The 21124-nt window shown below is 45.3% G+C and overlaps 1 protein-coding gene and 1 pseudogene across 4 annotated transcripts in view; both read right to left on the bottom strand.

Annotated features, from left to right (window-relative positions):
• Positions 1-21124, bottom strand: part of APOD (apolipoprotein D) — an 83980-nt gene that overhangs the window by 17557 nt on the left and 45299 nt on the right. The window contains exon 1 of one of the 4 annotated variants that reach the window (XM_029214638.1): positions 20793-20942. The exons of 2 other annotated variants lie outside the window; for them this stretch is intronic. The gene's annotated coding sequence lies outside the window, so the exon portion shown is untranslated. Of the gene's footprint in view, positions 1-9746; positions 9851-20792; positions 20943-21124 lie in introns of those variants that run through there. One more of the 4 variants, XM_029214641.1, reaches the window with a different exon arrangement.
• LOC114890771 lies at positions 10432-11213 on the bottom strand (annotated as a pseudogene).

The following is a 21124-nucleotide window of genomic DNA, read 5'->3' as shown; positions in this document are numbered from 1 at the left end:
GGAGGAAAGTGATTCAAAGTGAGTTTGGAGAGGTAGGCAGAAGCCATGTTACATCTTGCCTTGAGGAACTTAGGTTTTATTTCAAGTACAATGGGAAGCCATGTGCTTGTACATTCTACAAGAATGTGACAAGATTATTCAGGCTTCCCTGTCAAGTGTGGATTGTAGAATGGTTCCAGATGGATCAGCTGGGAAGCTATTGCAGTCATTCAGGTAATGGTGGCTTGGACCACAGTGACTGTGATGAAAATGGAGAGAAGTAGATGAATTTGGAATATGCTTTGGAGATAAAGTGGACAAGATTTGCTGATATATTGAATATAGATAATGAAGAAAAAAGGGAATCAAGACTGACTCCTATATTTATAGGTTGAACAACTGGGTGAATGCTCACGCTAATGACTAAAACTAGGAAGCCTGAGGAAGGAGCAAGTTTGGGAGGAAAACTCAAATTCTTTCATGGATAAATTATATCTGAGTTGCCTGTTAGACACCCATGTGGAAATGTGAAGATGGCAGTTGGATAGTCAAGATTTGGGGAGAAGTCAGGGCTGGAGGCAGAGGTTTTGGAATCATAGCACATAGACCAGCGGTCTCCAACCTTTTTGGCACCAGGGACTGGTTTCCTGGAAGACAAGTTTTCCACGGACGGAGGTTGGGGGGATGGTTCAGGCAGTAATACAAGTGATGGGGAGCGGTGGGGAGTGGTGGGGAGGGATGGGGAGCGATGGGGTGTGATGGGGAGCAGTGGGGAGTGGTGGGGAGCGATGGGGAGCAGTGGGGAGCAATGGGGAGCGAGGGGGAGCGGCAGATGAAGCTTTGCTCACTCACCCACTGCTCACCTCCTGCTGTGCGGCCCGGTTCCTAACAGGCTGCAGACTAGTAACGGTCTGAGACCCGGGGGTTGGGATCCCAGACATAGATGGTCTTCAAAGTCATGGGACTCGATAGGGTTACGAAGGGAGAGCACACAGTAATGGGAGAAAAGGATGCTCAGGACAGATCCCTACTACGCTCTTAGAGAGACTGACTAGAGGAGGAGCCAGTAAAGGAGACATAAGTAAAAGAGGACAGTGGGCTATCACAGAGCCAAGGGAAGAAAATGTTTTAAGAAGGGGGAAATAATCAACTTTTACTGAAAGTTCAAAGAAGATAACGAAGAAGCGGCCCCTGGATTTAGCAAATGGAGGTCACTGGTGACCTTGACAATAGTAGTCTCTGAGGATAATGGGAATAGAAGTCCAATTTGAGTGTGTTGAGGAAGGGAATTGGAAACAGCAACTCAGTTTTGAAGTTGAAGGAAAATAGAGAAATGAGTTTAGTAGCTGACGGGAGACAGGGAGGTTGAGGAAGATGCTCAGGGCATGCACATGGGGCTGATCCAGTAAAGGAGGAATATTGACTCTGTAGGAGAGGTGGGTGGAGACTGCAAGAGCAATCCTGAGCAGGAGAGAGGGAGTGGGATCCAGAGCACAGGTGGAGAGGCTGGCTTTTGAGAGGAGCAAGGGTTCTGGGCCCATAGAAACAGGAGGGGATGCAGAGGGGAGGCAACCAGATTCAGGGAGGTATGTAGATCTGGTGGTAAGAAGATGTGGGGTTTTCTCTTTGTGTGACTGTGGTCAAGTCACTTATCTTGCTGAGATCTGTTGGAGAAACTCAACAATTCTGCTCTGATCATGGTAAATGGGTTTCCTTGAACACAGTCACTCTGCTAATGACACCTGCCTTAACACCTGCTTCATTTATTAAGGGACAGAGTGGGGAAGGGGCAGGGTTCAACCTAGGACTAATTGTAATCATAGCTCCTGACTATTTAACACTGCAACACTAGGTCCTGTATAGGTGTTTTCCATATATTAGCCCTAATTGTTACATACCCTGCAAGGCAGGCATTAGTACTAGTCCCATTAGAGGGATGAAAAAACTGAGGTGGGAAGATGTGGTCATGCAACTTTTCTAAAGTGATGAAGTGAGAATTTAAATCCTAACGTGTAACTCCAAACCCATACTTTTAACCATTATGTTCTATTGGCCCAGCAATAGAAAGGGGTGAAAGGGTTCACTGAGAGATTGGCCAGGGGTTTAATACCTTCCAACCTTCTCAGCAGAGAAAGATGATACCAACTGCTTACTAATTTCTGAGAAATGTTGAGGCAAGCAGGAGGGCTGAGTTTTCTGCATCAGGCTCAGAAACTAGTGTCCCAGACTCCTTGACAAAGGCCACCTGAAAGCAAAGGAATTGAACCCGTCCATCTAGTCCATCATCCAACACTGTCATCCAACAAATTCCAGGAGCTGGGACAGCTGCTACCAGTTACCTCAGTCAACTTATTGTGACTTTAAGCTTTTCCAGATGTTTGCTGGGAAACAATCTTTGTCCAGTTTTGTAATCCAATATAGACTGAGGCCAGTTCTTATGAAGATATACGGGGCCGGCAGGGCCACCTCCAAGCCTTCCAATGGGACCAAAATTCAGGATTTTTTTTTTAATTCAGGATTTTTTAATCCAGAAGCAGTAAGAGCTCTGTTTTGATTGTTTAATTTTCTAAGATAATAAATAGATTGGTGGACAGAGCTCGGGTTCGGGAACAGGGCGATGGGGTTCTTGCCTCGGCTCTCTTACCTCTTAGCTGGGTGACTTTGGAGAGTTTCCTGAGCTTTCAGTCCAGGGTTTGACTATCAGGTGTTTGTAATATGGAATCCATGGGTCTCCATGGGAGGTTGATAGAATCCCATTTCAATAAAATTGAATGCTTTTGCGATCCTGTTTTGTTTTACGCATTTATGGACATTTTTGCTGAGTTGTCAGTGGGTCCATGGCACAAAAAGGGTAGGAACCTGAGAGAGGATGTCTGGGGTCCCTGCTTGATTCGACATAATTTCCATGAACATACCTTCTGGGAGAGAAATTTCTTTACTGAAGTCCAACTGAGTGTGCAGGAGTGAAGGGCAGTTTCCCAATGCTGGTGAGAGAGGTCAATAAATAGGAGGTGATGGAGCATCACATTTGGGCTGGGGCCCAGGTGACAGAGGGAGAGAGCCAGACTCCAGGCTCTCACATGCTGTCTTCATCTGGGTAGAGGGGCTGAACCATCACACACTTAGATGTGTATTTGGGGCGCACCCCCGAGAGGCAGGAGCAGCCTGCAGACTTAGAGTCTCAGGTGCCATGTGCTGCCTCGAGTGAGAAGATAAGAGGGAGGGAGAGGGTGGCAGCAGGAGAACCATGACCTGGCCCATCCTTCTACCTCTGTGTTACTTTCCCTCCTGTAACACAGTTTCCGATAATAAAGTGATGGTAGAATAAATAGAGAGTTTTCACTGACTGAGGAGCCAGCTCTCGGGTACTAGACACTTGTTATGCTGGGTATTATCTCCTTTAAGCCAAGAGCAACCATGAAAGGTAGATATCCATTTCGTGGAGCAGAGAACCTGCTCACAGGTTAGTACTTGCCCAACATGGTGCAGCCAGTGGCTGAACTGGGATTCATAACCACTTCTGAATTCATCTTCTTGTGAATGGGAGCTATTGGCCAGTCTCTTGGTCCAAGGTAGTCCCTCTTACAATGGGACATGCCCCAATTTTAAGAACAGGATTTCTATGTCTCCATCTAAGTCTTTAAGAAAATAACCATTTGATTTATTGATTTATTATGTACTTTGTCAAAAGTGGTATTGTACTATATCTAGAGTTTTGTGTTTGGCCTTGGAGCCTCCTTTTAAGTTTTCTGAAATACAAGTAGGTCCTCATTGCAGCGATGAAGAGAGTATTATTGGATTTGAGAGCCACAGCATACTCCATTAAGAATGGCAAGTGGTTTTCCATGGGCTACATCTCCTGGAGGGAGCAAGTGGGTGTGGGGGAGAGGAGGTGACTGAGAACCACAGATTTCATTGGTTCCTGGATTTGGGTGGAGGCTGTATAGTAGATCTGTTACTGACTCGAGAATACATCAGTGCATCCCTTGGTCTTGCATGCTTTGCATGGGGTCTAAGCGCCTCTATTTTAGAATTATTGATGGAGTGAACTATTATAGTATTCTTTTGTGCTTTTTTTCCCAAATGTCTTGTATTAATGACTTTTCCTTAGCCCAGTGGTCCTTAACTCTGGTCACACATACCTGGGGTGCTTTTAATAAGACTGATTCCTGGGCCCTATCTCCAAAGATTCTGACTCAATAGATCTGTGTGAGGGCCTAGGCATCAGTAACTGTTAAAAGCTCTGCCAACATAGAAAACACACTTATGTTACCAAAGGGGAAAGCAGGGGAGGAATAAATTAGGAGTTTGAGATTACCAGATACAAACTACCATATATAAAATAGATAAACAACAAGGTCCTGCTGTGTAGCACAGGGAACTCTATTCGATATCCTGTAATAAACCATAATAGAAAAGAATATGAAAAAGAATATATATATCTATATCTGAATCACTTTGCTGTACACCACAAACTAACACAACATTGTAAATCAACTATACTTCAATAAAAAATAAAAAAAAGAAAAGAAAAGCTCTGCCAATGATTTCAATGTGCAGGGAGGTGAGAACTACCGAGTCATTGTCTTGCTTGCCTTTGGCCGTCCTGCTTGCTGCTCCCTTACCTGGAAGGCCTCCCTGCCCTCTTCACCTGGTCAACTCTTGCTGGTCCTCCAGGAACACTGAAACACTGGTTGGGCTCTGTGGCCTCCTCTGTGCTCCCAGGACTGTTTGCAAAATCTCTCTCTAACACATCCCCCAGTGTTCTAGTGTGTGGTTTGTCTCTCTTCCCTACAGGGCTGTATGTGGGAAGGGATGTGGCCTTATTTCTTTGAAGCTCCAGCTTCCAGCACGGTGCCTGGCACAAAGTAGGAGCTTGGTAAATGTTTGTTGAATAAGTGAGGGCATGAAAATATTTGGAGGGAAAGAATCAGAAATGTGGCCAGACCTGTCTGGTCCTTTTCCGTTCTCTGGGGGCCCTGAAGACACATCAGGAGAGCTTAGGACGTGTGTGTTTGGAGAGGCCTGAGGCTGCATGTGAATCTGACGTTCAGAAATACACGTATTCGGTTTTTAAAAAGGTCCCCCACACCTCATCATAATATATACCACAACAAATACTGAAGTCTCAGGGGTTCAGCTCCAGCTACCCCTGTGTAGCCATCACTCAGCCCATAGCGTCTGCTCGGCTTATGAGTCAAGCTGCCTCTTTGTCCTTTACAGAGATGTTGGTTCTATCTCAGAGGAACAAAGAAAACATTCTGACTGTGAGAGAATGGCTTTCAGGGTCTTCCTGACGTAGCCCTGGAGAGAAGACACTTTTATTTCTATCTGTTCAGTGGGGATCAGCAGAGGCTCGGGTGTGTCCATGGCCTTCAGTCATGACATTCACATGAAGACACGGCTGGCAGAGCCTCCTTGGGGTGGGCACTCTGAGGTTTTCAGGTGGGATAGTCTGATCTTTAATGAAAATAGAGAGGGATGAGGAGGAGGAGAAAGCTCTTTCTATTAAGAACCTACCCAGGGCTTCCCGGGTGGTGCAGCGGTTGAGAGTCCGCCTGCCGATGCAGGGGACACGGGTTCATGCCCCGGTCCGGGAAGATCCCACATGCCATGGAGCGGCTAGGCCTGTGAGCCATGGCCGCTGAGCCTGCGCGTCCGGAGCCTGTGCTCCGCAACGGGAGAGGCCACAACAGTGAGAGGCCTGTGAACCGCAAAAAACAAACAAAGAAAAAACCTACCCAGTGGCACTGAAATACTATTCCAGAGACTCTGTGTTAATTCGTCCACTCCTTACAGTAACCCCATGAAGTAGATATTGTCTCTATATTATTTTTACCTTTGAGTCACTTTTCTTCAATACCTACATACTCTGTCTCCAAATATTCTCCATCCAGCCTCCTAAATTTCTATTTCATCCCTTCTCTGTTTCCCCAGTGGCAATACCTTACCTCAGGCCGCCATCTAATTTGACGTGAGAAGGTTCAAGTGTCACTAAGCTCATACCATATGTCACAACCATAGTGGGAGCTGCATTTGGACTTGGGTCTTGGAGTAAAGGGACCTCCTCTGTTGAGTCAATGATTCTGAGACTTACCGAGATTCCCTTGAGGTTTCTGACTAATCCCCTTAGACTTCCTTCTGTCTCCCCCACCCCAGGCTTAAATCTTTGACCTGTTCTCATAAATCAATAATTTATTAATTTAACAAATGTTTACGGAGCACTTCGTAAGGACTAGTCATTTTGCTAGGCACCAGGAAGATGAGATGTACAAAGGTCAAATCCCTGTCCTTGTGGACTTTGCTATTCTGGCTTCTTTCCCCTCTGAGTAGTTGCTCTGGTCACTTGTTTCTCAGCTTCCCTCACCTGGATCAGTGACCTTTGTAGCAGAAGCTGAACATGGCCATTAACCAGAAAAACTCCTGAAGACTCAGGACCTCTGCACCCTGCCATGAGGGACCCTGGGCAGCTCCGTTCTGCCTGTCCAGGGGCTTCAAATTGTCTCTTACATTCCCCTCCCACAGCCATATCCACTCGAGAGATGGGCAAAGCTTAGGGACTCTTAGTATCTCAGGGCTCAGCTTGCAGGTACCACTCTGGGTATCTTGGGACCACAGGGGACCCTAGTCTTCAGGGAAAGAAGCCTGTTGACCTGTCAGCCAGAAATCTTTTTATCTTTGGTGTCATGAACTCTCAAGTAAACATGTCTTATATACATTTTGCCCTAAATGATCCAATGTCTGCTTTCCTAGCACATTCTATGTCTTTGGACTGGGATGCTTTGATGTAGTTAGAATAACAAAAATTTAGGAAAACAAACTCAACTTTTAAAAGAAGAATATGTGAACGAAAGAGTTGGTTCATCAAATATGCTTCAAATAGGGAGATTTCAATCATGACCAGAAGGCCCGTGATTTTCTTAAAAGGGTCAAGGAAGGGCTCCCCTAAAGAAAGTCTGCTGGGTCTGAAGGAAGGTCCCACCTCACAACTCTAAGGGATGAACACACACACTTTGCCTTTTTTCTCTACATTTGGCCTGAGACGATCTTCAGGTTGTCATAGCTATTCCAGGTTGAGAATTTCACTTCATTGAGATTCACCCTAACTCACTCAAAAGAACCCAACAGATGGTCTAAAGATTTAGGCATCAACCTAATTCACCCCCTCCCCTTTTCTCCCACTAGCCAGGGCCCAGAGCTGTGGAATTTTCCAGAAGCTGGTGCTTCCAGTTGAGGGGAAGTGACTGGATTTCCCAGGACCTTCCCACTTCAGGAGGGTTATTTGAAAAGATATCCATGGCCTGCTTAGGGAATAATTACAAGTTGTAGTGTGGGGATGTGCTTGGGCAGGGATGGCTTCAACTGAGGCCCTGAGGGACTGAGTTTGAAACAGGGGAGAAGGAAAAATTTAAAAAAACAACAACCAAAAAACAAAAAACCAAACAATGGTACAAAGGAAGCACTGTTCCCATGAACAGATGGGGTGGCGGGGTCAGCTGAGCCCAGGTCGCTGTACCAGGCCTCCCATAGCATCTGTGCTGGGCTGGGAGGAAGCACATCTCTGGTCCAGGGACAGAGTGGGCCAAGGAAATGGCCCAGGGGATAAATGGCTACATTAGGAAGTCCTGCAGAGCAGAGGGATACCCTTAGGACTTTAGATTGGAAAACTGGATAAGTGGAGGGGAATTTCTAGCTCTACTATAGGAGTCCTGCAGTGTAGACTGCCAAATAGAATAATGCAAGTGGCATAGTGAACATTCTGCCTTGAAATATACAGCTTAACTGCTGCCTGTTCAGATTAGCCAGATAACGGCCAGATCTTCAAGTCCCACAGGGATCTGTGGACACAGGCACAGGAGGCTGCCTTTAGACTTGCAGCTGCTTCTAACATATGTGATACACGCAGACATGTAGTTATTCTGTATGCTCTTTAAGGCCTCTTCCTTTCCTGAGCATCTAAAATTTTAGAGACCTACAGCTAAACATGTTAGGGATGAGTCATGCTGTGAATGGTCACTGGGTGGACAGCAGAGGGAAGGAAGGATTCATGTGACCAACCTTGTCCTCCATGATACTAGACCCTACTCAGATCCCTGAGAGTGTCAGGGATGAGGGAGTTTGTAGTCTCCTCTCAATGATGTTGTAGCCAACTAAGGTTTATCCTATTTTGTCTTATTTCAATTTTGGTATCTTGACAGGCCATTATTATTTACAGGCAAGAATCAGTGAGAATCTCCATAACAGCTCAGTTAAAGAATCCTCTTCATGTTAGGGCTTCTGGAAAGAGCACAGGTCTGTGAATCAAGACAGACGGGTTCTAGGCCCAGCTTTGTCATCAATCTGTGGCTGACTTTGGCAAGGAACTTCCTCTGCCCAGATCAAAGTTCATCCTTTCTTGCCACTAACATTCTATGACTGTGATTTGGTACCTAGTATAGGAAGAAGACAAGACCCCAGGCAGGTCAGGGGAGTCAGAAAGGGAAGTTGGGAGAAGGTTGTATTAGCTTAGGAACCATTAAAATCCTTGGATCCCTACATAACTCTGCTTGCATCTTTAAGTCCACTGGCCTCACTCTACCTCCCAAACTGTCAGCTCTGATCAGGGCCTGTGGGCTTCCGCAGAAGCACCAAGACTCACTGGGTCCCCATTTCTTTTATGCACCCACCATGGGGGTAGAGAGTCAGAGAGATAGGCTGCGAGGTGAGAAAGGAGGCCATGTGGAGAGTGCAGCTGGGGAAGATGCTTCCATTTTGAAACCATTTGCTGCAGGCCCTCCAGCCTCAGCACCAGGAGAGGACTATAGTCATGGATGCATAGCTTATGCTGTTGTCTTAGATGAAACTGTTTATATGAAACAGGAAATGCAAACACAGGTTCTGTTTTTCTGCACTGCATTTCTCTGATGGGGATAATAATAGTTGTGCAAGCCGGAGTGTGGTTATTAAACCCATCCTATGGTCACAAAGAAGCTGTGAGAAAGCCAACAGGCACAGACTCCCCAAGGCAGGATTTGGAGGTTTTGCAAATTTCAAACTATTTTCCTGATGAACTGTAGTAACCCACCACGAGACAGAAGAGATGGAGTCGAACTCCAAGTACATTTTGTCCTCACAGAGTTTGTTTTAACACCAGAAGAATTTCTTCTGTGTGTTTTTCTCATGGTCTTACCCCTATGAACTTGTTTAGCACTCAGTCTAGTGGACACTTGGCGAATATGAACGTCTCCAGCACAAATTAAGTGGCTGAGAATGGGAAAATTCCAGGATTCCATGGGTTAGTCTATTTGCAGGACCCAAATGGTCTGGTTGGTTCTTCCACCAAATTGAAGAACTGATTATTTGAGGAGGGTTTATCATAGATATATTAATTATATATCTATGTGATTGTGTGTGGCCAAGAGCTGAGGTCCTTGGACTCCGGGAGAAAGGCAGACTCTTTATGATAAGTCTCTAGTGGTCAGATCAGAACCAGCCTTGCGAAGTTAGTGAGAGCCCTGAGCTGATCTGGAGAGTGTAGAACGAAGTGCCTGGCTGATTTTGGACAAGCGTTCTTTGTGGGAAAAAGAGGTCACTCTTTCATCTAGTGCAAACCAAACTTGGGACACAGAGACGTACATACAGCGTTCCTGCAATTCTCCCCGTCCAAGAGGACTGCTCCTTTCCCTTCCACATGCTTCTCAGGCAGCCAGTTTCCCTTTGCTGACTCTCCCTCTGTCTCCATCCTTCACACCCTTCCCAAGACTGCCCTTGATGCTCATTTCACCCACTTTTGCCTGGATACAAATGATGGGAGATGGCAGTGAGCTTGTCCTCAGTCCAAGCCTTTACTCCTCAGGAGGGCCCTGGGCCTTGCTTGGCTGAAGCACCGAACCTGGGGATAAAATAAGGAAGAAGTCTGAGAGAAGAGGAGAAGCAGAGGAAGACCAGGACTGTGACCTGGGGACAGAAGTGAGTTTTCCTCTTATTGACTCACCTCTACCAAGAATTAGGGCAGGAGGAAACATAAAATTTAGCTCTCCAAAGTCTAGAATGATCTTAATCTTACATATCCACTTTACTGAGGACATCTCTAGTGATTTGTTTGGAGATATTTGGGTGAAGAAACTTTGATACTTTTTTATTGTCAATGGGTTTTAACCTGCTACGAAAATAGGGATGAATCATAAAACTTGGTCCTCAAATATGCCCCGGTTATAATTTTTTTAAAAATAAATTTATTTTATTTTTGGCTGCGTTGGGTCTTTGTTGCTGCGCGCGGACTTCTCATTGCAATGGCTTCTCTTCTTGCAGAGCACGGGCTCTAGGTGTGTGGGCTTCAGTAGTTGTGGCACGTGGGCTCAGTAGTTATGGCTCACAGGCTCAGTAGTTGTGGTACATGGGCTTAGTTGCTCTGTGGCATGTGGGATCTTCCTGGACCAGGGCTCGAACCCATGTCCCCTGCATTGGCAGGCAGATCCTTAACCACTGCGCCACCAGGGAAGCCCATGCCCTGGTTTTAATTTAAAGCCAAGTATTCAGTTCAGTTTTCTTTTCTGTTTTTTTTTTCATTATACCGCTTATTAGATCCATGACACAGTGGTAACCACATTTTTCATGTCCACTGACACCATTTATTGACATCTTTTCTTCTCTTAGAACATCTTAAAATTTTAATCCTATCTTTACAGGTTACCTAGACCACGTTTGATTATGAAAATTGTAGAAAATTAGTAACTGCCACAAGCAGATGCTGGGCGGTGCCCATGTCAATCTTCCACAGAGTCCTGCTTCTTGGGTTATCCGAATGCACTGCTCAGGGTCTCTGCTCACACGCTGGAATCAGTTGTGGCAGATTTTAGTCCACAGGTCGCTTTTCCCCATATTTCTTTGTAAACTCTTCAACGTTCTTACAGAATTTTTTACTGTCCTTGGGCTGGGGGGTTCATTTGGTTGGTTTTGGTTGCTGGCTTCCAGTTTTCAGCACTAATTACCAGCAGACAGACCTGCCCTTTTCATCCATGTTCCGGTGATAGATCTTCAATTTAAATGTGATCTTTGGTAGCTTGAGTGGGTAGTCTGCTGGAAAGCTCATTTCGATTCTGAAGGCCCCCTTATCAATATGGAGGGTTGTCAGGAACCATAAGCCCTTGCCAGGTCAACAAAGTAGCTTCATCAACCTAGATGTAAAGGAAGTTTTTCATCTCACATTTGAGGATGTCTTCAAGCCCCTTCATCAGCCTCCTGCTGGCTGCCATCTTCAATCTGGTGCTGCTGGCACCTTGACATCTTTTCTTTAATATTTAGGTCTGTAATTCTGCAGATACCACACATAATAAGTGGAAAGTTATCTCATTTTCTTTATTTCATTTTTGTGGACAAATAGAGAGTCTTTTAGTTTATATCAGGTATAAAGATCACAGAAAGTCTAATTCAAGTTGAAAACCAACAACATTTGGCTGATCATAAACTTTCCCAGGGTGCTACATCTAGAAGAAATTCAGTACCAAGTACAAGTGCCATATTGTTGCTATATCACAGGTATCTCACATATCAATGATATTGTAGCTTAGAAGCAGCATCTACAGTTTAAGTTGCTCATGCTGAGATGTAAGATGTTGCCGGCAATATTTATTTTGAAAACATACAAACAATAGTTCTCTTTTTCATTGCTCCAGTTACCCTTAGTTATAGTACTTAAAAGTACTTTTGTACTGTTTTGTGTGTGTGATTATAGAAGTAATTCATGTTCAAAAAAAGTGGAAAACACAGGAAAGCACAAAGAAGAAAAGCATATGAAAGCCAGTAATTCCACCAGCCAGAGAGAACCATGGTTACCATTTGGTATTTCTGATATATAGGGATAGGGTTGTAGAAGAGTTATAGAGAGGAGGCATGTATCTTTGGAAACAAAAATGAGATCATATGAGGGACAGGGAGACAAAAGGTGAAAGGGATGCTCCAATTGCATCAGAGTTCATGTGAGACCTTCCGACAGAGACCTGCCAACAGAGAAGTGGAATATTTGAGCTAAACCTTGAGCCCTCCCAGGACTAAGTTCTAGGAGCCTGCCTAAGGGTATAGCCTGGTTGTAACTGAATGACTCTGGCCCTGGGGTATCCGTGGCCTGTCAGGTTTCACAGCAGGTCAAGGCCACTTCTAGGATTTACTCTGCTTTGTAGCTTCCCACCTGGACCTGGAGAAGGCTGTGAATAAAATGTTTCTAACTCACTTTTCCTCTCCCCTCTCGTCCCCCTTAGCCAGGATTCTTGGCTCTTAGTAGCCAAGCTTCTCTATAACCGATATATTATTTATGATATTTGCTCCACTGTCACTACAACGATTTTATATTTTGCTCTCTTGAGATATGTTGCAAGAGAAGGAAATATGGTTTTGCCTTTGTTTCACGTCATGCCCATTTATGCTAAATATATAAAATGGCTCCTCAGGCATTTCCCACACCCTGTACCAAAGAAAAATTTTCATTCAGTTGTGTCTTCTAGTGACTCCACACAAGTCCTTTTGACTTTGGGCCAGAACCATTCAATATTCGTTCCACAAAATTTTCTCAAGCACCCACACGGGCCAGGTACCATTCCATGTACTGGGGATACAGCAATGAATGAAACCTGCAAAAATCCCATCCCTCACAGAGTGCTCATTCTGGTGAGACCAGATGGCCAAATGCCTCTTGCTGCCATGCCAGCTCATTCAATCATTCATTTGTTCAAGCATCCATTCATTCAAGCAGTCCTTCAACAAACAGTGAGTGCCTACTATAGTGGCTTTGTAATGTGTTAACTTGGCTAGGCTACATTACACTTTCCTTTCCTTCATGTTTTTGGATAGGGTGGGCCACCAGAGGGATTCTCATGTGAGATTTGGAGGGTGGAAGTGAAGCAGCAGTCATTTTGTAGCTCACACATATGGTCGTGTATCTGCTGGCCCACCTCCTTTGCATGAAGCAGGGACCAGGCCCATATCTGCTCTCCCCTCCCCTAGGTCCTCCCTCAGCTTCCCTGACCCCTGGGCAGCTGTGGGCATTTACACCCACGATGACAGGTGCCTTTGTTTGACCCGTCAGCTCTGTTAGCTCCTATGTACTCTGCTCCACTCTCCTAAGACTCAATCCTGACAAAGCTGGCATTGCTTACCCTCCACTCTACTTCACCCTGCATTTCACTTTTAATTAGCTAAGGAAATTTATTTAAATTTGTTAAACGTATTTAAAATTAATTAGCTAAGTGATATATCACTTATTATGTACATTCTACTTTATTTATCCATTCAACAAATGTTCTAACAAGATTCTCCTACGTGGCAGGCACTCTGCTAGGTGCTGGGGGTACACTGGAGAGCAGAACAGATGTGGTCTCTGCCCTCATGGAGCTTACAGCCCAGCAGGGGAGGACGGACCAAAAATTCAAGTAAACAAACAAAACTTGATTTTAAAAATGAGTGGGGCTGTATAAATAGAGAAAGGTGAGCCAGGGTGGACAGGAGGGTAGGACCTATTCCAGATAAGATAGATGGGGAAGGCCTTTGTATCCAAATGCATTTTTAAATATTAGAAAGTCAAAAGGATATGGACCCATCAAGAAAGCAGTTTTTGTTAGAAGTGTCCATCCGTTTGAAAAATACTCCACAGTGGTGAAATTTCTTAAGAAGAAATATGAATAGAGATGGAAAGCTAGCAGTTTGAGAGACCCAGGTTTAGGAGGAAAGAGACAGTCATACAAGTTCGCTGGGAGAACAGGAGATGGTGAGCAATCTCTTTCTTTCCTTTTGATCTGATGTTGAAAGGGGGAAGTATATGGAAAGGAAGTCCTTCATTCTACCAGAGACGATTTACTGAGAACGAGTTACTGAGGGTGAGCCCAGGCTGTGCCATCAGAAACCTCTCCACTCAGGTAGTAGTCAGGGGAAGGGCTGGGACACAAGGTGGACCCTGAGAGAATATGCAGCACGTGCTTGCGACAAACAACTGGGGTGTGTGCGTGTGCGTGCGCGTGTGTGTGTGTGTGATATGATGCACTCTTTCCTTCACAGAAAGTCTTCTAGATTAGTCCATTCTGAGGAAACAAGTGGGGTGATGGCTCTGCATTTTCTTTGACGCTGCCCAGGAACCCAGCATGAAACCACTCAGACTGGCTGTGAACACTAGGTATTACCTGAGTTGGAAATGCTCCCCAGTTAGAGTGAGTTCCCTGGTCAGGGGCTCCCAGTGATCCTGGAATAAGCCACATCTGTCACCAGAGGGTAAGGGTCATGACTTTAATCCTTTTGTGTTCCCTCAGCATGCTGAGCAACGTGCTATGCCCCCAGCAGGAGAATCGGTACTTATTGATGCCTTTATACAAAAGCTTCCCACCTGAGCCAAGTCAACTTTTAAAGCTTTTAGGGACTTCCCTGGTGGCACAGTGGTTAAGAATCCGCCTGCCAACGCAGGGGACGCGGGTTCGAGCCCTGGTCCGGGAAGATCCCACATGCCGCGGAGCGGCTAAGCCCATGCGCTACAACTGCTGAGCCTGCACTCTAGAGCCCGTAAGCCAAACTACTGAGCCTGCGTGCCACAACTACTGAAGCCCGCGTGCCTAGAGCCCGTGCTCCACAACAAGAGGAGCCACCGTAACGAGAAGCCTGCACACTGCAACGAAGAGTAGCCCCCGCTCGCCGCAACTAGAGAAAGCCCCGTGCAGCAACAAAGACACAACACAGCCAAAAATAAATAAATAAATAAATTTTAGAAAAAAAAAAAAAAAAAAGCTTTTAAAGGTTTGGGCCTGAAGTGTGGACTCAGGACACAGAGACCCCAGCAGGGAACTAGTGGTCTTCTAATATTTCTCATGATGTTTCCAGGTCAAGTTACTGGTTTTGGATCCAGAGGAATGATGCTCCTCATGTTTGGAATTCTACAGAGGAGAGGAAGAACTCAAACAAAAAGCTAGGAGAGGAGCCAATGTGATGAGGAAGAGATTAAAGCCCCTTTCTTCTCAAATGAGGACATTGCTTTCAAAACAAGGATGAACACTGTGTTGGGAAATTTCAAGTTCTCCTTACTGTTTTGCTCTCAGGGCAATTTTAGTAAATAAAGCCCCACTGTTATTCATTGGATTTTCCAGATTTGCTTTAAGCTCCTTTAGCTTGGTGGTGGCAGGCTGACAGGTTATAAAGAAAACACAGCAAGAGAAATCCAGGTTAAAATATTTATTTAAGTTAGCCTCTGCATATCTTTCCATATACTCTATTATTTCTGAACTCACTTTACCTATATGTCCTCAAAATACCCATGAATATCCACTCCTTCCTAGATGGCATTAAATTTCATTTTAGATTTTAAAAAAGAAAAAAAGTGCCTTGTCCTGGAACCTGACATTTTCTTCATGGGTCAGAATACCCAGAGTTTCTGTGGTTCATCAACACCAGGGAGACTAAGCACCAAACATTTCACAGACTTCTGTTCTAAAGGTTTTTACAAACATGGACCCGTGCAAAGGCTCAGTTGTCACCTCTAAAGACAATGGTGTTCCTCAGCCTTACTGTCTGGCCCTGATTAGCACATATGACATAAATAGTATAGCCTCTGGTGTGACCTTGTCACAAAATTCACTCACCTTGGCTATTAGTGGCCTCTACCTGACATAAAACAAATGACTGATCAAGTGAACAAAAGAAATCATAAAAATTCAAGCAAAAGGGGAAAAGTATATGCACACGTAAAGTTTTAACCTAAGGTCACCCAGCCTAAAGCTCTCAGCCAGAAAATGTGTCGCCATCTTTCCTCCCACAAGGCATTACTGGGTGGAAACACATAAGCATCATCAGCTGAGTCTGCCCTGGGATAGCCGCCTCACAGTTCTGGTAGAGGAACAACAGCCTGAGACCCCGTCTCCAGCACCAGGCACGCCTGTGACCTGGCTTCCATCTTGCACTCAGAGGCCAAGGCCTGGATTCATCACCCCTCACTGCAGGAGCTCGGGAAGGTTCTGCTCAAACTGCAATATTTATTGTTTGAAGCACTTTTAAAGTCCCTTGTTATCCAAAGCCTTTCCCTTGAGCCTTGGAGAGGATTACAAAGTAATGCTTTCTTCCGTCAGCTCATTTCTTAGGAAATTGCCTTCAGACCTGCCAAAGTCACAAAGAGATGCAGGATTTCATTGGTGTCTTCATACATGGAACATTTGGTCATCCCTCATGATTTTTTCCACTCCTATTTCCTGAAGAGAAAACAGAAGCTCTGGGAAAGAGGGGCTACCTGCCTCTGGTCTCTTGGCTGCCCTGGTAGGAAGAGTCCAAGTGACAGTTCCAGGAATGAGGCTGGGACTGTGGGCAGATCCACACCCGTTGCTTCACCTTCTCATTTCACAGTGTGTGGCCCGCTGTCAGGTGAGGGCCACACTCCTTCTGTCCAGGTGCTTTGCCTTCACCTTGTTTTGTCACCACATTTTCCCTTATTTTCTGCCTTTCTTCCATCTATATATCATAAATCCATTCACTATCCATCCATCCACCCATCCTTTTACCCATTCTTCCCAAACTGATGACTTCCTATGTGCCAGGCTTTGTGCCAGACGCTGACTCTGAAGAGGAGTGAGAATGATTCCTGCCCCCAATCTTGTGGGAGAGGCATATGTAAATATGTTATACATATTTAGCATATATAAATAACTCAAATATGGTGCAGAGGTTGAGGTGTGCATAAGACCAAGGGACTGCCTGCATGCAAAGGAGAAGCATCACCTCCAGCTGTCACCTCCTGAGGTGGACTTTCTGTCAAAATGGCCCCTCTGATCCCACCTCCTGGTGTTCACGCCCTTGTGTGATCCCCTTCCGTTGAGTGTGGGTAGAACTTATGACTTGCTTGATTCTACCATAAGACAAAGGTGACAGGATGTGGGTGACTATGTGTATGTAATTACATTATTCTGTTACATAAAATTGTAGTGCCCATCTTGCTGGAGTTTCTGTCTCCCTTGCTATAGCTTTGAGGAAGCAAGTGACCACGTTGGGGAATCCCACGTGCCAAGAAACTTGGCTTTAGGAGCTAAGAACAGCCTCTGGCCAACAGCCAACAAGAAACTGAAGCTCTGTGTCACGTAGCCGCAGGAACTGGGCTCTGCCAACAACCTGAGGGAACTTTGGAAGTGGACTTTTCCTCAGCAGAGCCTCAGGTGAGACTCAGCCCCAGCTGCCACCATTTTCTTTTTTTTAATTGAAGCATAGTTGAGTTACAATGTTGTGTTAATTTCTGCTGTACAGCCAAGTGACTCAGTTATACCAGCTGACACCTTGATTACAGTTATAAAGACCCTAAACAGCAGATCCAGATAAGCTTTGCTGGGATTCCTGAAGCACAGCAACTGTGAGATAAAACACGTGTGTTGTTTTAAACCCCTAAGTTTGTGGTAATTTGTTATGCAACACTAGAAAACTATCATACCTCCTGAGGAGCAGCTATCAGGAATGTAAAGTTCTGGGAAGGGGCTGACAGCTGGGGTAATGTCTCCAGCTCCCATGTTCATCCATTCAGCAAATATTTATCGAGCATTTATGATGCACGATGCACTGGTTTAGATACATTAGTAAACAGAAGAAAATCCCTGGGGCTTCCCTGGTGGCGCAGTCCCTGGTTGAGAATCCACCTGCCAAAGCAGGGGACATGGGTTCGAGCCCTGGTTGGGGAAGATCCCACATGCCGTGGAGCAACTAAGCCCGTGCGCCGCAACTACTCAGCCTGTGCTCTAGAGCCCGCGAGCCACAACTACTGAGCCATGTGCCACAACTGCTGAAGCCCATGTGCCTGGAGCTGGTGCTCTGCAACGAGAGAGGCCACTGCAGTGAGAAGCCTGCGCACCATGACGAGGAGTGGCCCCCGCTCGCTGCCACTAGAGAAGGCCCACGTGTACCAACGAAGACCCAATGCAGCCAGAAATTAATTAATTAATTAATTAATTTTTTTAAAAAAAGAAAGAAAATCCCTGCTCTCACGAAGCTTATATTCTAGTCAAGGAATAAAAACATTAAATTAATAAATAAATTGTATATAACATGTTATTAGGTGATGAGTACTATAGAAAGGATAGAGGGGCTGGGGATGCCAGGGGGTGGGTTGAAGTTTTCGTAGGGTCACTGGGGTAGGCCTCACTGAAAGGGCAAAAGCTGGAAAGAGGTGAGGAAATATTACACAAGAAACTCTAGGCATCCTCCACGTGTACAACTTCAAGCACGGATTCAAGGTCTAATCCTGCCCTGGGGGTTCATGCAGGTCATAACTGCCCTTTTCAACCTCCTTTCTCACCGCTACTCCTCCATGCCCAGGTCCACCCTGCATCCTCACCTCCCAACCCTCTGCCATTCCCCAAACCCACCTACCAAGAATCCTCACTCCTCATTCTGTTTCCACAACAAAATGCTTCTCCTCCCTGGTCACCTCAGTGGTCGCCTCCCCCGAAGCCTCCCCCGGTGCTCCCACCTCACCCTCAGAACAAAGTTCTCTCCAGCTTTGCTTGTGACTTATTGTGAGTTTTCTACTTTCCACACTTGTTACAGCTGGTGGCCTCTGTCTCTTGGAGAGACTGGAATGCAGGGACCTGGACTTGTTATCACTGAGTTTCCAGGCTCGGGCATTATTACAGGTGGGATTTGTTGAAAAAAAAAAATTAGCTGGAGATCAGCCCTCTGTGGGTTTTTCTCTCTTTCCGTCTGCCTCTCGCCGACTCCCTCACTGTCTTTCCCTGCACACCTCTTTCTGCATTTCTAAGTGTCTTTTTCCGTTTCTCAGTCTGTCTTGGTTTCTCTCTCACACACATGTAGGCACATGCACATGGACACTCGCACAATCATTATGCAGAAGTTTCTTTTGAGCATCTTGTTTTCCCACGGCACCAGGGGGACAGGTGGGAGGGAAATGAGAGTGGGATGGGGTAGAATTGGGGCGGAGGAAGAACCTTTACTTCGAGGAAAAACCTGAAGTATACCACGGGCCACTCTTAAATATAGGTTAAAACAACCACATTACTACCCACACATTCACCTATGGAGGAAACTCATTCCTCTTATCTTCACATCATCCAGGGTTTCTCAACAGTGGCACTATTGATTTTTTTGGATCAGATAATTCTAATATGGAGCATGTCCTGTGGCTTGTAGGATGTTTAGCAGCATCTCTGGCCTCTAACCGCCAGTAGCAGCCCCCAGTCATGACAATCAAAGATACCTCAAGATGTTGCCAACTGTCCTTCGGGGGCAATCCCTTCCCCCTTCCTCCATTGAGAACTGCTGATGTAGCCCTTTTCTCTGATGTCACTCATGTGCAATCTCTCAGGCAGCCTCCTAAGCATATCATTTCTACAAGGTGCAATAGAACAGCAACCTGAGCCTGTTCTCATCCTTCCCTAAGCCCTGGGTCTGGCCCTCTGGGATCCAGCACTGACCCTGTGGGGGCCTCTGGTAGCTTACAGGGCACCTTTGTGCTGCCCCTTTTGGGAAGAGCTATCTCCAAGTCAGGACACTTAGCTTGGATTTCAGTCCCCATTCACAAGTTCTACTGGCTCTTTATGTGCAGTGCACCAACTGCACAACCGTATACTGTGGCCCTGTACAAACATTACCCTCCTGCTACTAAACACTGGGGTGGCTCCCAATGAGTTATTCTTCTGAAACCAGGACAGCCCTCTACTTCTTGAATGTATCCATAGCTGAGGTGATGTGCATCAATGGGGGTGAGGTGTAGAGATGCACATTTTTTGCTTCTTAAAGCATCAGATTTTCCTTCCTAAATGTAGTACCTCGAGTAGTAAAATGTGGCCACCTGTGCAGGAGATGAGATCAGACTAGAAGGAGGAGACTATACTGTGGGTAGAACTCAGAGAATATCCAGGATGAAAATACAGTCTACAGATGACCAGAGAAAATGATGACCCACACTTGCAAAACAGTTTCTGAGATGATGTGTGACAGGATCCCAGGGACTCTCAAAGGGAAATCTGACTACCCTTTTGACCTTACAAGAATCTACCCCTAGAGGGTTTATGTAGCTTGATCCTGATGCTGCTTAACTTGTGCAGTCAGCCTGCAGTGGTCTAAGCACTGGCATTTTAGTATAATACCTAAAATGTTGTTTATAATTGTTAAAGTACGTAGAGGAGGTTTATATCGTTTTTTATTTGGCTTGTTACTGAGAGAGTATTTGGACAGAGTATTATTCGTTTTCCAAACTCTACTTTTGATCCTACTTCTTCCACAGCATAGGCCTGACCTGCCTCACAGAATTGCACACATGTTCAAGACAGAGCCTTGGACTCTAAAACAGATAATTCATGTAGCCACATCTGTCTTTCCCAGAGAGGAGAAATACGGAATAATGATGACTTTCCAATGTTATTAGCAAGCAGCAAACATCTTGAGAAAGGAATGGTTTCCCTTCTTGAGTACAGAGCCCCAAATATGATGTCTAAAAAGTCTGGCTGTTGCATTACTTGTTGCAATTAAAAAGAAAACAAACACTGTAGGAGCAAAAGCCCTACCGATGGAGGCTTCCTCCTGAAATTCAGGCACCTGCTTGTTCATGAAACCACTCACCATGTAAGCCAATGACTGGGGGAAAGAATTAGTTTGCCTCTGATTACATCTGATTGCCATCAGTGATGACAATAAACAAGGCAGAAGGACCAAACGATACTTGTGGGAAGCTCAGAAAAGGGCCTGGGAAACACTTTCAACTGAGGATACACAAGAGAAGAAAATCAACTGGGAGTCACATAGATAACAGGCACACTGACTTAATTCAGTCATCAGAACAGTACAAAGTAAAATAACAAAGCAATATCACTTTTTACCTATTAGACGGGCAGATGTTAGAAAGCTGAATAATGCCAAATGTTGCGGAGCTGTGGGTTAGAGGAAACCTGAGCTGCTGGTGGGAGGGGGCACGTGCAGCTATTCTGGAGAGAGTCAGGATTCAGTCAAATCATATTCTGGCCAAAAGCCTAGAAGAAAACGTAGGCCAAAATCTTCATGAGCCTTGGTTAGATAAGTTTTTTTAGAACACAAAACGTATGGGCCATAAAAGAGAAATTACCAACTGGACTTCATCAATTTTTAAAAATTTACTCTTCAAAAGACATTGTCAAGCAGGACTGGGGGAAACAGAGACTCCATTCCTGGAGGG

This window comes from Monodon monoceros, unplaced genomic scaffold (genome assembly GCF_005190385.1).
Source record: "Monodon monoceros isolate NGI ecotype Baffin Bay Population unplaced genomic scaffold, NGI_Narwhal_1 Super_Scaffold_11, whole genome shotgun sequence".
Lineage (NCBI taxonomy): Eukaryota > Metazoa > Chordata > Mammalia > Artiodactyla > Monodontidae > Monodon > Monodon monoceros.
This window is presented reverse-complemented; position numbering and strand designations above follow the sequence as displayed.